We start from the raw sequence: 12,550 nt of genomic DNA, 5'->3' as shown, positions 1-12,550 counted from the left end.
TCAATGTCTTATGCTAGGCCACCTGGCCTTTGGTGTTCGGCCTTAACTTGTTGACAATTTAGACATTTGACCACGAACCTTGCTATGTCCTTTTTCATTCCACCCTACCAATAAATCTCTTTTAAGTTATGGTTTACTTTAGTTGAACAAGGGTGAATAGAATGTGAAGAATTGTGAGCCTCCTTCAAGATTAAACTCTTTAGGTCATCCACATATAGAACACATAATCGACCTTGGTAGTGAAGTATCTCATCTCCCCCTAGTGAAAAGACTTCTACTTTATTTTCTTTCACCATTTTTATTAACTCTACCAATGTCGGGTGAAGGTCTTGTTTTGACTTAACATCCACCATCAAAGATAATTTGGATCCGTTATGAACAAACATACCAAATTATCAGAACCACTCAATTTCACCCCTAATCTAGCAAACCAGTGAACATCCTTTATCAACTCTCTCTTCCCTTCATTGACATAAGCCACACTCCCCATAGACATCCTACTAAGTGCATCGGCAACCATATAGGTTTTACGCAGATGATAATGCACACTCATGTCATAGTCTTTGAAGAGTTCAAGCCACCTCATTTGGCTTAGATTGAGGTTCTCTTTAGTGAACATATATTGGAGACTTTTGTGATTGGTAAACACAACCACATGTGCCCCATAGAGGTAATACCGCCAAATCTTTAGAGTAAACACAACGGCCGCTAACTTAAGATCATGGGTAGGGTAGTTACGGTCATGCACCTTCAATTACCTAGAAGAAGAAGCTATAATATTGCCATTTTGCATCAAGACACAACTCAAACCAACCCTTGAAGTATCACAATACACTACGAATCCTGCTAAGCCTTCTGGTAGAGTCAAGATAGGAGCGGAGGTAAGTCAATCTTTCAGAGTTTAGTAGGTCCTCTCACACTCATCAGTCCATAGGAACTTTGTCTTTAGATGAGATGGAATAAAACCCTTCAACGAACCTTCTATAATACCCGGCTAGATCTAAAAAGCTCCTAATGTCTGAAGAAGACAATCATCTAGGCCAATTCCTTACTGTCTCCATTTTTTTGGGGTCAACCTTGATCCCATCACCAGATACTAAGTGACCAAGAAATGCGACATATTTCAACAAAATTTCACATTTGCTAAACTTGGCAAACAATTATTTATCTCTTAAGGTTTGAAGTACAACTCTCAAGTGATCCTTATGTTCTTCCTCACCCCAAGAATAAACCAAGATGTCATCAATGAACACCACCAAAAATGTATCAAGGTACGGTTTGAACACCCTATTCATTAGATCTATAAACATCACCGGTGCATTCATTAATCCAAATAAAATCACCAAAAACTGAGAGTGACCATACAATGTTCAAAATGCCATCTTAGGAATGTCACATTCCCTTTCCCTTAATTGATGGTAGCCAAATTAGAGATCAATCTTTGAGAAGTGACTTTCCACTTACAATTGGTCAAATAGCTTATCTATCCTAGAAATCAAATATTTGTTGTTAATGGTCACCTTGTTCAATTCTTGATGGTCTACGCACATCCGAAGTGACCCATTATTCTTCCACATAAACAATATTGTGGCACCCCAGGGTGGAATACTTGGCCTTATAAATCCCTTTTCCAACAAGTCCTTTAATTTCTCCTTTAACTCCTCTAAATCCGCCGAGGCCATTTGGTATGGATGAATAGAGATAGGTTGTGTATCGACGTGAATACGGATACCAAAATCAACTCTTTTTTGGGGAGGGACCCTGGGTAGGTCATTGGGAAACTAATTAACAACGAAAACCGACTCAAGAGGAGGAAGTTTGGAATCGACATCTCTAACCCTCACAATTTGGTAGATACAAACCTTAGAAATCAACTTTTGGGCCTTAAGATAAGAAATGAACCCACCCTTCACTATCGAGTCGTGACCCTTCCATTCAAGAATAGACTCATTTAGGAATTGAAATTTGACTCTATGAGTTATACAATCTATAGAAGCATAATACGCATGCAACCAATCCATCCATAGAATAACATCCAAATATACCATAGCAAGTTAAATGCTATCACAAGGAACAACTTTATGCAAGATAGACACGGGAAAACCCTTTTAAATATTTCTAGCAATGATTGACTCTCATACGGGGGTAGACACCAAATAGGGTTCTAATAATATTTTGAGTGAGATATCAAACCTATTAGCAAGGAATGGAGTAACAAATGACAATTTGGCACCCGGATTTAATAATACATACACATCAAAAACAAAGACCTTTAACATACTAGTAACAACATCTGGTGCTTCCTCAACCTCTTATCTCCCATGCAAGGCATAAAATCGGTAGGTGTGTTGGCCACTTCCTTAAGTTAGTTGACCTGAGCAATTTGTCCTTAAAGTCTACCACCACCACCTCTACAATCTCCCTGATTTACCACACTTGAATCATGCATTGGTGTTGGCTAAGCACTCCCCTTTGTGAGTCTTTCCACACTTCTTGCAAGCGGGGAAAAATTGAACCCCCACATTCTCCCTTGGGACCATTGGATTAGCACCTTTTTCCTTGTTGAACCTAAGAGGAGGAATATTGATGGAACCTTGCCGCACAAATTGTTGCCCACCTTGTCCCTTTCCACTAACACTATAACTTGACCTTTGATGACTAAACCCTCAAACATCAGCCCTTTTGAACCCTCTTAACCTCTCCTTTAACTTTTTATCGTGAATTTGTTCCGTATATTTCATGAGTCAGGAGATGTCCATCTCTTTTACCAATATGAACGTCTTGCATTCCTTGGACACCAAACTAGACACACTAGAGATGAATTTAATCATCCTTGACCTTAGATCAGAGACCATGATAGGAGCATACTTAGACAATTTGGTGAACTTGAGGGTGTATTCCCTTAAACTAATGCTCCCTTAGTGAAGGTTAATGAAATCTTAGATCTTTTCCTCTCTTAGCTCCAAAGGAAAGAAACGATCTAGGAAGGCACCTTTGAAATCTTCTAATTCTATTGGTCCCTTGTGTTCACCCCTCTCAACAACCCATTTCTCATACCAAACCCTTGACATGCCCTTGAGTTGATAGGCTACAAGCTTTACCTTTACATTTGGAGGCACTACCATGATAGCCACAATCCGATAGACTTCCTCAAGGAACACCATAGGGTCCTCATATACCTTAGAACCATAAAAATCGGGTGGATTCATTCTCTTGAATTAACGAATCCTAGAAGCTAGAGTAGGCACTTAAAGAGGAGAACGAGGAGGAATAATGCCTTGATTAGTTTGGTTGGCTATGGATTAGGCCAATAAAGTGATAATGTTTCATAATGTCGCATACGTCACTTCTTCCTCATGATGTGGAGCCTCAGGAATTGAAAGAGATTGGTCCTCATCATCAACCCTTGCTCCACCCTTCTTGAAGGCATGCTCTAGAGGACATAAAATGATTCGTTAGTTAGAGGAAGTCTTAGGATGACTCTAGGTCATGACATAAATTTTGAAAGAAGTGAAAACTTTCTTAAACATCCCATAGTCTCCTATTCATAATTGTGGTATGTTGCACAACCATTAACAAGACCATATTCGACTTGGTATGTTGGACTCCAAGGACCATTCAAAACCTCAAGCTCTAATACTAAGTTTTTCATGACCTAAGCCTAGGGCCTAGACGTGACAAAGTGAATGAGGAACCCGAAGGTACCTCACCCAAGCCTCTTAGAATTCATTAAGCCTTCATAAGTAATGACGATAAACAACAAGTGGAAATAATAGAGGTAAATGGTACTAAAGGAGAACATCATTAAATAAAAGTTATCAATAACCTCAAATCATCATTCATTTGTGTCCAGACATGCTTCTACTTATAGACATGGAAGTGACTAAGACATGTCCATAACTCTCCCCAATCGAAATAGAAATAAGTACCATTAAAGGTATCTAAAAGTCTTTACAAAACATAATCTAGAAAAAGGAAAGGGATATTTTCCCCAAAACATAGGAACTCACCAAAATGGTAGCCTTCAACGAACTCAACTAGCCACGTGGACGTGAAGGTGGAGCAACGCTGGCCTTTTTATGGTGATATCATGTTGTCAAGAGAGTATGCATTAGTACTTTGAATGTAATAAGTATGTAGGCATGTAATTTAATGAAAACCTTAAAGCATTATAAGGTAAGATACATAAGTAGATTCATGCATGAACAATCAATATGAATAACATTTGAAATGTTCATTTTGTAGGAAGATATCTATAACCGACATCTAAGATCATGCAACCTATTATATGGAATCAAACATAACCCCTATGTTGGTACGGGGAGACTAATTGTCTGGTAGAACTCCATCAAATTTCCTTTATTTCTTTTAACATTCAGGGCTATTGGTTGATCCACTAGCCTAAGCCTACAAGGGCTCTATTGTTTGGGACATAGTTCAAGAAACTAGAGGTTGCTACTAGGATTCCCTTACTGAACTCCACCTCAAGCCTCATTCGGTGCTAAGTCAAATCACACGGAATAGTTCATATAACATAAGAACATAATCCTTTACATAGCTTTAGATCATCAAAATATCCTTTCAATAGAATAGCTCATAAAAACCCTTCTTTTATTCACACAAGTAAGAATTGTCCTTTCACAAGTAGAATCCATCATTTCATAATCGTTATTTCATTTCATAAAATTCCTTTGATCATAGACATTATTTTCATAAGCATTCATTTGGAGTCAAAAATTTCAATTGAAACTTCATAGAGAACATAGTAAAACTAGGTGGGTCCCATTCAAGTAGACTTTCAAATCGTGAACATCAATACTAGCATACATGAGACTAATTGAGGACATCAATTAAAAAAATGCTTGAAACTACCTAGCAGTTCACTTTAAAACTCATTCTTGCTTTCTTATAAGAACATTTAATAAATCAACCATTTCATGAAAGTAATAGCCAATATAAGCTAAGGTAGGTAGATAAACTTCAAATATTATATAATTTATACATTTCAAATCAAAATATGAAAACCCATAAAATTCACAATTTAAATTGTACTATGAAGTTAGAAAATACTTGGGCTCCATGGGTGGAAGAACCAATGAATAAAGACCCAGATACCTTGGGGAATAAATTCCTAATTCAAGCTTTGAAAGTGGAGACTTGAATACCTTAGGAATGAAACCCTAGCTTGAAAGTTGAAACCATTAGGAGAAACATTGAGAGGAAAGGATTTTGTGTAGGGGATTCAATGTGAGAAATGAAGGGCTTGGAAAGGCTTAGGCTACTTAGATAGTGTAAATTCAGTCCCCAAAATGACCTCACTTCACTATTAAAATATGGGTAAGGAATAAAAAGTCCTTTTAAAAATCTTAGCCAGACAGAACCTACGGATGGTCCTTACGACTCGTACAACCTTGTATGAGTCATAGACAGGACTCGTCCTGTAGGGTCTGAGAAATGACCCTCAGGACTTCCCGTATGACTTATGTCTACGAGCCGTAGATACTTTTATAATTCATATAAGGGACTCGAACGGCAGGATCTAAGAACCACCGGGGACTGAGTCTTTGAGGCTTATTGATGAATCATTTGTATGACTCGTCTTACCTTCTACGAGTCGTAACTTTGACTCGTGGAACCACTCTCACACTTAGCCTAATTGTTAACCTCAATCTTAGTCCTATGAGTCACTCCTATGACTCATAGGAGTTTCTAGTACTCGTAAACTGAGTACTAGAACCTGAATCCAGCCCTATTCCCAAAGTTTTTCCTTTTTTTTGACTTTTCAACTTATGGGGTCTTACATTTTTTTTACATAGTACTTCATTCCAAAAGTAATAAGAATAAAAATCACTAGTCTCTCTCACAATATGACCTTAAACAAATGATTCTTCGATCTTTCCCCTTTTCTTAATTATTTGTTTGCAACTGTCGATTATTATGTATGTATATAAATATATATTTTAGCTATTAATTATAGTATATATAAGAAAAATACCTTAATGAATATAAAGAATAACATTATCTCTCAAAGGATACATCCATCTTGTTTCAACTGGACCTCCGATGCGGGCCTTTTGTACAAGGTGAATTGGAAGATGCTTCATCACATCAAAGAAACCACATGGGAAGATCTTCTCAAACTTAGTAGTAATAACAGGAATATTTTCCTCCCTCTATCTAAATTACTCTGCAACAACTTTCCTTAACACAAATCTTTAAAGAAAACACTGATCTCTATGATTGGTTTCCATATCCTGTCAGGTAGATGGCTAAAAGTGATAGGAATTACAGTTTTCATGAATACATGACAATCATGACTTTTCATACCTATCAACTTTCCTTCATTCATATCTGCCCGATTTTCTAAATTCGAAACATAGCCATCCAACATCCTCATATTTTTAATCCACTCACAAATTTCACATTTCTCATCCAATGTGAATGAAAAACTGGCTTTAGGCTTAACTATTTTATCATTTTCTAATTCTTGCAGCCACAACTCTTTTATCCTACAATATTCTTTTATGTCCATTCTAGCTTTTTTATTGTCTTTTGTTTTGCCCTTAACATCCATCACTGTGTCAAAATTATTTCTTTCAATGTGCATCACATCAAGATTATGTTGTAGGAGATTATCCTTCCAATATGGAAACTCCCAAAATTTGCTCTGTTTGGCCCAATTATGTTCAATACCATAATCGAAAAGCCTAGAAGGTGAAGCTTCTATAACTTTATACAATTGAGAAACTTTCTCCCAAATTTGATGCCCTGTGAGTAATGGAGGTGGGGATCATTTTCAATCTTATTTTTCCTGAATGCATTTTTCATTTTTCTAAACTCATGGTCCATTGGCAAAACTTGACAATAACAATCAAACCATGTATTTTTTTTGCCACACTGTAGAGTGAATGTCTTACTATTTTCCATGTAATGTGGACATGCTAGTTTTCCAACTTTCATCCAACCAGAGAACATTTTGTATGTAGAAAAATTGTGAATAGTCCACATTAAAGAAGCACGCATAACAAAATTTTTCTTAGTTGATGTATCATAAGTCGCTATGCCTGCAAACCACAATTATTTTAGCTCATCTATTAATGGTTGTTGATAGATATCAATCAAAAAATTTAGATTACGAGAATCTAGAATAACACAGCTTAGAAAGATGGATGGACTTGTCATTCACATTTCAGAAGAAAGATTGTATATAGTAAGAAATACAACCAATAAGAATAAGGTGAGTCAGAATTAGAGAATGGTGTGAAGTTATCTGGACGTAGCCCCAATCTAACATTTCTTGATTCACTGTAAAAACTAGGATATACATGTTATCAAAATGTTGTAGGATATACATGTTATCAAAATACTTCCATGCTTCTCCATCAGATGGATGAGACAACACATCCGATAACCTTCTATATTCACGATGCCATCTCATATGTTGGGCAGACCTCATCAATGTGTACAACCTCTTTAATCTAGGAATAAGATCTAAATAATGCATTGCATTAATTGGAAACATATTTCCAGCAAGAGCCCGTTTATAACAAGCATGTCCAAGTTCATGAATTTGAGTATCTAACTCATTATGAGTCTTTCTTCTTCATTAGGAGCTTTATCAAAACATTGGTCGGGTTCTATCCCACCTTGAACCCCAAAAGCATCATTGACCATTTCATGAATTCTATCATATTGGCATGTATCTTGTTGAATTCTATCATGTGAAATCCTATCTTGTTCAACCCTAATTTGACCATGTGGTGCAAGCACATTATATTCATCTACGGGACAACAAATTATAAAATATATTATTCAATCCATTTATTTCTCCATAATCAACCCATACAAAATATCTAGGCTTAAATCTATTACGATACAAATGAACCATAACTATATCTGGCTTAAAAACTTTCATGCACCTACATTCACGACAAGGACACCTAACCAATTCATTTCTCTTAAAAATATCAAGTTTCATTGGATGAGCTTCTTACACCATCAATAAATCCAGGTTTTAAACCACCACCAACTTCTTAATGCATGTTCTACATCCATAAATGAAGATCCATCTACAAAATTATATATATTCAAACTTAATTAGTTTATAAAGACTACAATTTTTCAGATTTCTAAAGTTCACAACCTAAGTTCAAGTTCTAATTAATTCAACTTATAATTAAGTTCACAACTTAAGTTCAAGTTATAATTAATTTAAGGTATAATTAAGTTCAAGTTCTAACTAATTAAAGTTATAATTAAGTACAAGTTCAAATTAATTCAAGTTATAATTAAGTTCAAGTTCTAAATAATTCAAGTTATAATTAAGTTCAAGTTATAATTAATTCAAGTTATAATTATGTTCTAATTAAGTTTTAATTAAATTCAAGTTCAAATTAATTCAAGTTATAATTAAGTTCAAGGTCTAATTAATTCAAGTTGTAATAGGTTCACGTTTGTTATAATGAAGTTCTAATTAAGTTATAATTAAGTTCAAGTTCAAATTAATTCAAGTTATAATTAAGTTCAAGTTTTAATTAATTAAACTTGTAATAAGTTCAAGTTCTAATTAATTCAAGTTAAAATTAAGTTCTAATTAGGTTGTAATTACAAGTTCTAATTAAGTTCTAATTAATTTATAATTAAGTTCTAATTCATGACATTCAAGTTGGATGTTTCTAAGTTAAATTAAAAACTTCAAAGTTTCAAGTATATACAAATTAAAGTTCTAAAATCCGAATATTCAAGTATCTAAAGTTCAAGTTCATGACAACATAAAGTTCTAATTAATTAGTTCTAAATTCTAAAAGTTTAAAATTTATGCAAACCAAAATAATTTCTAAGTTCAACGACTTCAAAAATCCTAAAATTCAAGTTGAAATTTTTCTAAGTTCTAAGCTCATGACATTCAAGTTGAATTTTTCTAAGTTAAAGTACAAAATTACAAATTTCAAGTATATAATTTATAAAGTTCTAAAATTCAAAAATTCAAGTATCTAAAGTTCAAGTTAAACACCACATGAAATTCTAAGTTATAATTAGTGCTAAAGTTTAAAAAGTTCAACACTTATACAAAGCTAAAAAAATTCTAAGTTTCAATTCAAAAATCCTAAAGTTCAAGTTCATGACTTTGAGTATCTAACTCTAATTAGATTAATTAGTTCATAAGGACTACAACTCAACAAGATTTCTAAAATAAACAAAATTTTAAGTTCAAAGTTCTAAGTTCAAGTTCTAAATTCAAGTTCTAAGTTCTAAGTTCAAGTTCTCAATTTAAGTATCCTAAAATTCAAGTATCTAAGTTCTAATTAGTTCTAAAGTCTAAAGTTCAAAATTTATACAAACCAAAACAATTTCTAAGTTCAACTTCAAAAATCTTAAATTTCAAGTTCGTGACTTTGAATATCTAACTCTAATTATCTTAATTAGTTCATAAGGACTACAATTCAACAAGATTTCTAAAGTCAACAAAATTTTAAGGTTAAAGTTCTAAATTCAAGTTCTAAGTTCAAGTTCTAAATTCAAGTACCTAAGTTCTAATTAGTTCTAAAGTCCTGAAATTCAAATATCTAAGTTCCAATATTTTTCTAAGTTCAACTTTCAACTATCAAACTTTCAAAAACATCCTATATACAAATATTTCAATTAATTTCTAACTTCAAAACTTCAACTAATTCTAACTTCCAACTTCAAAATACTTTAATTCCAATTAAAAGATACTCAATTAACAATCTAACTCAAAACCCATTAATTCTAACAAAATCCCTAAAATCAAAATTATAACTTCATTCACTAATTCACAATCCAATATACAAACAAACTATGTTAATAACATAACCCTCCAGGTTATTTTTGAATTTAATCATTCATTCCATCATTTAGAGTATTCCTGTAGCAATCTCAAGTTATTTATGACTTGCTGGCACTGACTATTCAGTCACCTGGTTGTTCGTTTGGGTTTTAGGCCCGTTTCTCTATTTTGGAGTTTTTATAACTTGAAAAGTTGACTTTGGTTATAACTTCAGGAAAAAAACCTCTAAAAAAATCATGACGGTTCCATCAGCTCTAAAATGGCCAAATTAGACTAATAGCATGGTCAGCATGAGTACCAAGATAATCGGTACGAGTTTAGGACCATTTGACGCTTTTGTCTTAGAAATGTGTCTTATAGTTGACTTTGGTCAATATTCTTGGAAAAAACACTCGGATGAAGATTCTAACAGCGTGGTTAGCTCTGGAATATCGATTTTGGTCTAGAACGATCCTTTGTTTGCTTCTCGAGGCTTTTGATATAATTTCGAGGCTCGTTGATTTTGGCTCAAAATGGCACTTGAGTTGGGACCCACTTTCAGTCATAACGACCTCATATGGAAATTTTGACTAAGACATTTAGTCTGAAATATTGAATTTGGTGGGATAGCATATCTGGTTTGCACATACAAGATTTTGAATGAATTCTGAGCACCCCGTCAAAATATTTGAACTTGAGAAAACTGAGCTTTTTAGCTGATATCTGGTGCAGGGAGATTTTTTTCTCAGTGATTGCGGGACCTTGTCCGCGTTTACGGAGGTGTGGGACTTTTTCCTCCCTGTTCGCAGGCCTCTGGCTGCATTCGCGAAGGCCAAGCTTCTTGGCCTCCGCATTCGCGAACCACTGTGGCCGTGTTCGCGAAGGCCAAATCTTCGTCTTTTAATAAAAGACCAAGTACGAATTTTCAGCATTTCTTCCAAACGTCAACCTCTATATCTCATTCCATACAAGATCAAATTAGGCTATTCAAAGGTCTAGATTCAAGAGAATTTGGTTGGAAATCTGGTAGTGAGCTCAGAATCTCAGGGGGAGGCATCGTGTAAGGTAAAATTTTGAAATTAGCTACTGATTTTGTTATTTTTGGATTGATATTTTATTGAATTTTTGGAGATTGTATCTTCATCATATGAACTCCATTTTTAGTAATTTTGAGGCTAAGTTGTGGGGTTTCTTGCAAGGAACGTCATGGTGTAATTTGTTTGGATTGGGAGAGTTTCTATTTTGAGAAATCACTGATCAAGTTGCTGCCATTATTATTTTTTTAGTCCGGATTTTGAGCATTTTGTTGCATGATCATCTTACGTCATTTTTCCACCTTGAATTGTGCTATAATTTTTTCTTTGAGCTTGGGGTGCTGTTTAGGACCTATTTTGGGGGTCAATTTTAGAATTCCAGATATGGGTTCCACATTGTTCGCTTTAGACCCCGAAATTGGCCTATCTCTAAATTTGATAATTTTAGTGTTATAATGACTGTATTAATGTTATGATTCTATTGTTGATAGCATGGAAGCATTTGTAGGCCATTAGGAAGGGAAAAGCTCCAATTTTGTAAGTTGGAGAACGTGCAGTCGACCGATATGTAAGCTATGATTTTTCCCTCATGATACTGAACTTGTTTAGGCAATTGTATATTTATTTATTTTAATTTGGAGGTGTTGGGTGTCGAGCATGTTAAATTCCTCGAATCCATGCCCTAGGTGTTATTTTTAAGAAATTGCTGGACTATTTAAGCATGACTTCTATGGTTGTTTGTTGTTCCTATTCTATGATGAATGTTGTGCCTGTGGTTATATGTTTGGAAGCATGTTTGGACTTAGTCTAGGATTAGACTAGTGATTGCCTTAGACTTGCTTGAGTTTGGTGTCATTGGGCCTTTGAAATTATCTCACGTTGTTCCGGACTGTTAGCTCCCTACAGACTGATATAGGAGACTTGAGTATGCTAGTTTGAGCCTTATCTAGGCGGTAACACAGCTTGTGACCTTATCTCCATAATGTCCTATTCAAATATCGGTCCTGTATCATTTGGTTCTTAATTTTTGGGTGACTTTTCAATGATTCAGGTTATATTTAGTTCAAGCTGGAGTGGCGCATTGATGACACTCGGTTTGCAGGATCTCCCCATAACGCATGGTTATTCATTGATTCTAATCGATTCACTCCCCGAGCTACAGTTACCAGGTTAAATTCTGTGGTCCAGCTTACTTATATCGGTTCCACAGCTATAGTTACCCGGTTGAAGTCCATGGTCTAGCTTACTTGTGATCAGGCTCCTTAGCTATAGTTACCCGGTCAAAATCCATGGTCTAGCTTACCCATTTTTGAACCTTGGCTATCGTTACTCGGTTAAAGTCCGTGGTCTAGCTTACTCGTGTCGACTCATTAACTACAATTACCCAGTTAAGGTCCGTAGTTCAGCTTGCACATGGTTCAATTCTTGATTCTCTGATAAATCCTCGGTTCAATGTCTTTATCTACTCCTAGCTTTGGGTTGAGGAATTAGAGTTGGGAATGGATCAGTTAAAGTCTGGGAGATAGCGATATTATTGGGATTCTTTTGGCTCCATTTATTTTCCTTCAGCTACTCTTGCACCTGTTGGGATTATGGGAGTCCCTGTAGGTGGTTACTCTTGACTTGTGCACGAACACACCCCATCTGGTTTATGGGAGCCTGGATGATTTTGTTAGATTCTTTCCCTTTGTTTTTAGTACGCTCGTGTACATACCTAAATTTACTTTTT

The sequence above is a fragment of the Solanum dulcamara genome, chromosome 3 (assembly GCF_947179165.1).
Source record: "Solanum dulcamara chromosome 3, daSolDulc1.2, whole genome shotgun sequence".
In the NCBI taxonomy this organism is placed as follows: Eukaryota; Viridiplantae; Streptophyta; class Magnoliopsida; order Solanales; family Solanaceae; genus Solanum; species Solanum dulcamara.
This window is presented reverse-complemented; position numbering follows the sequence as displayed.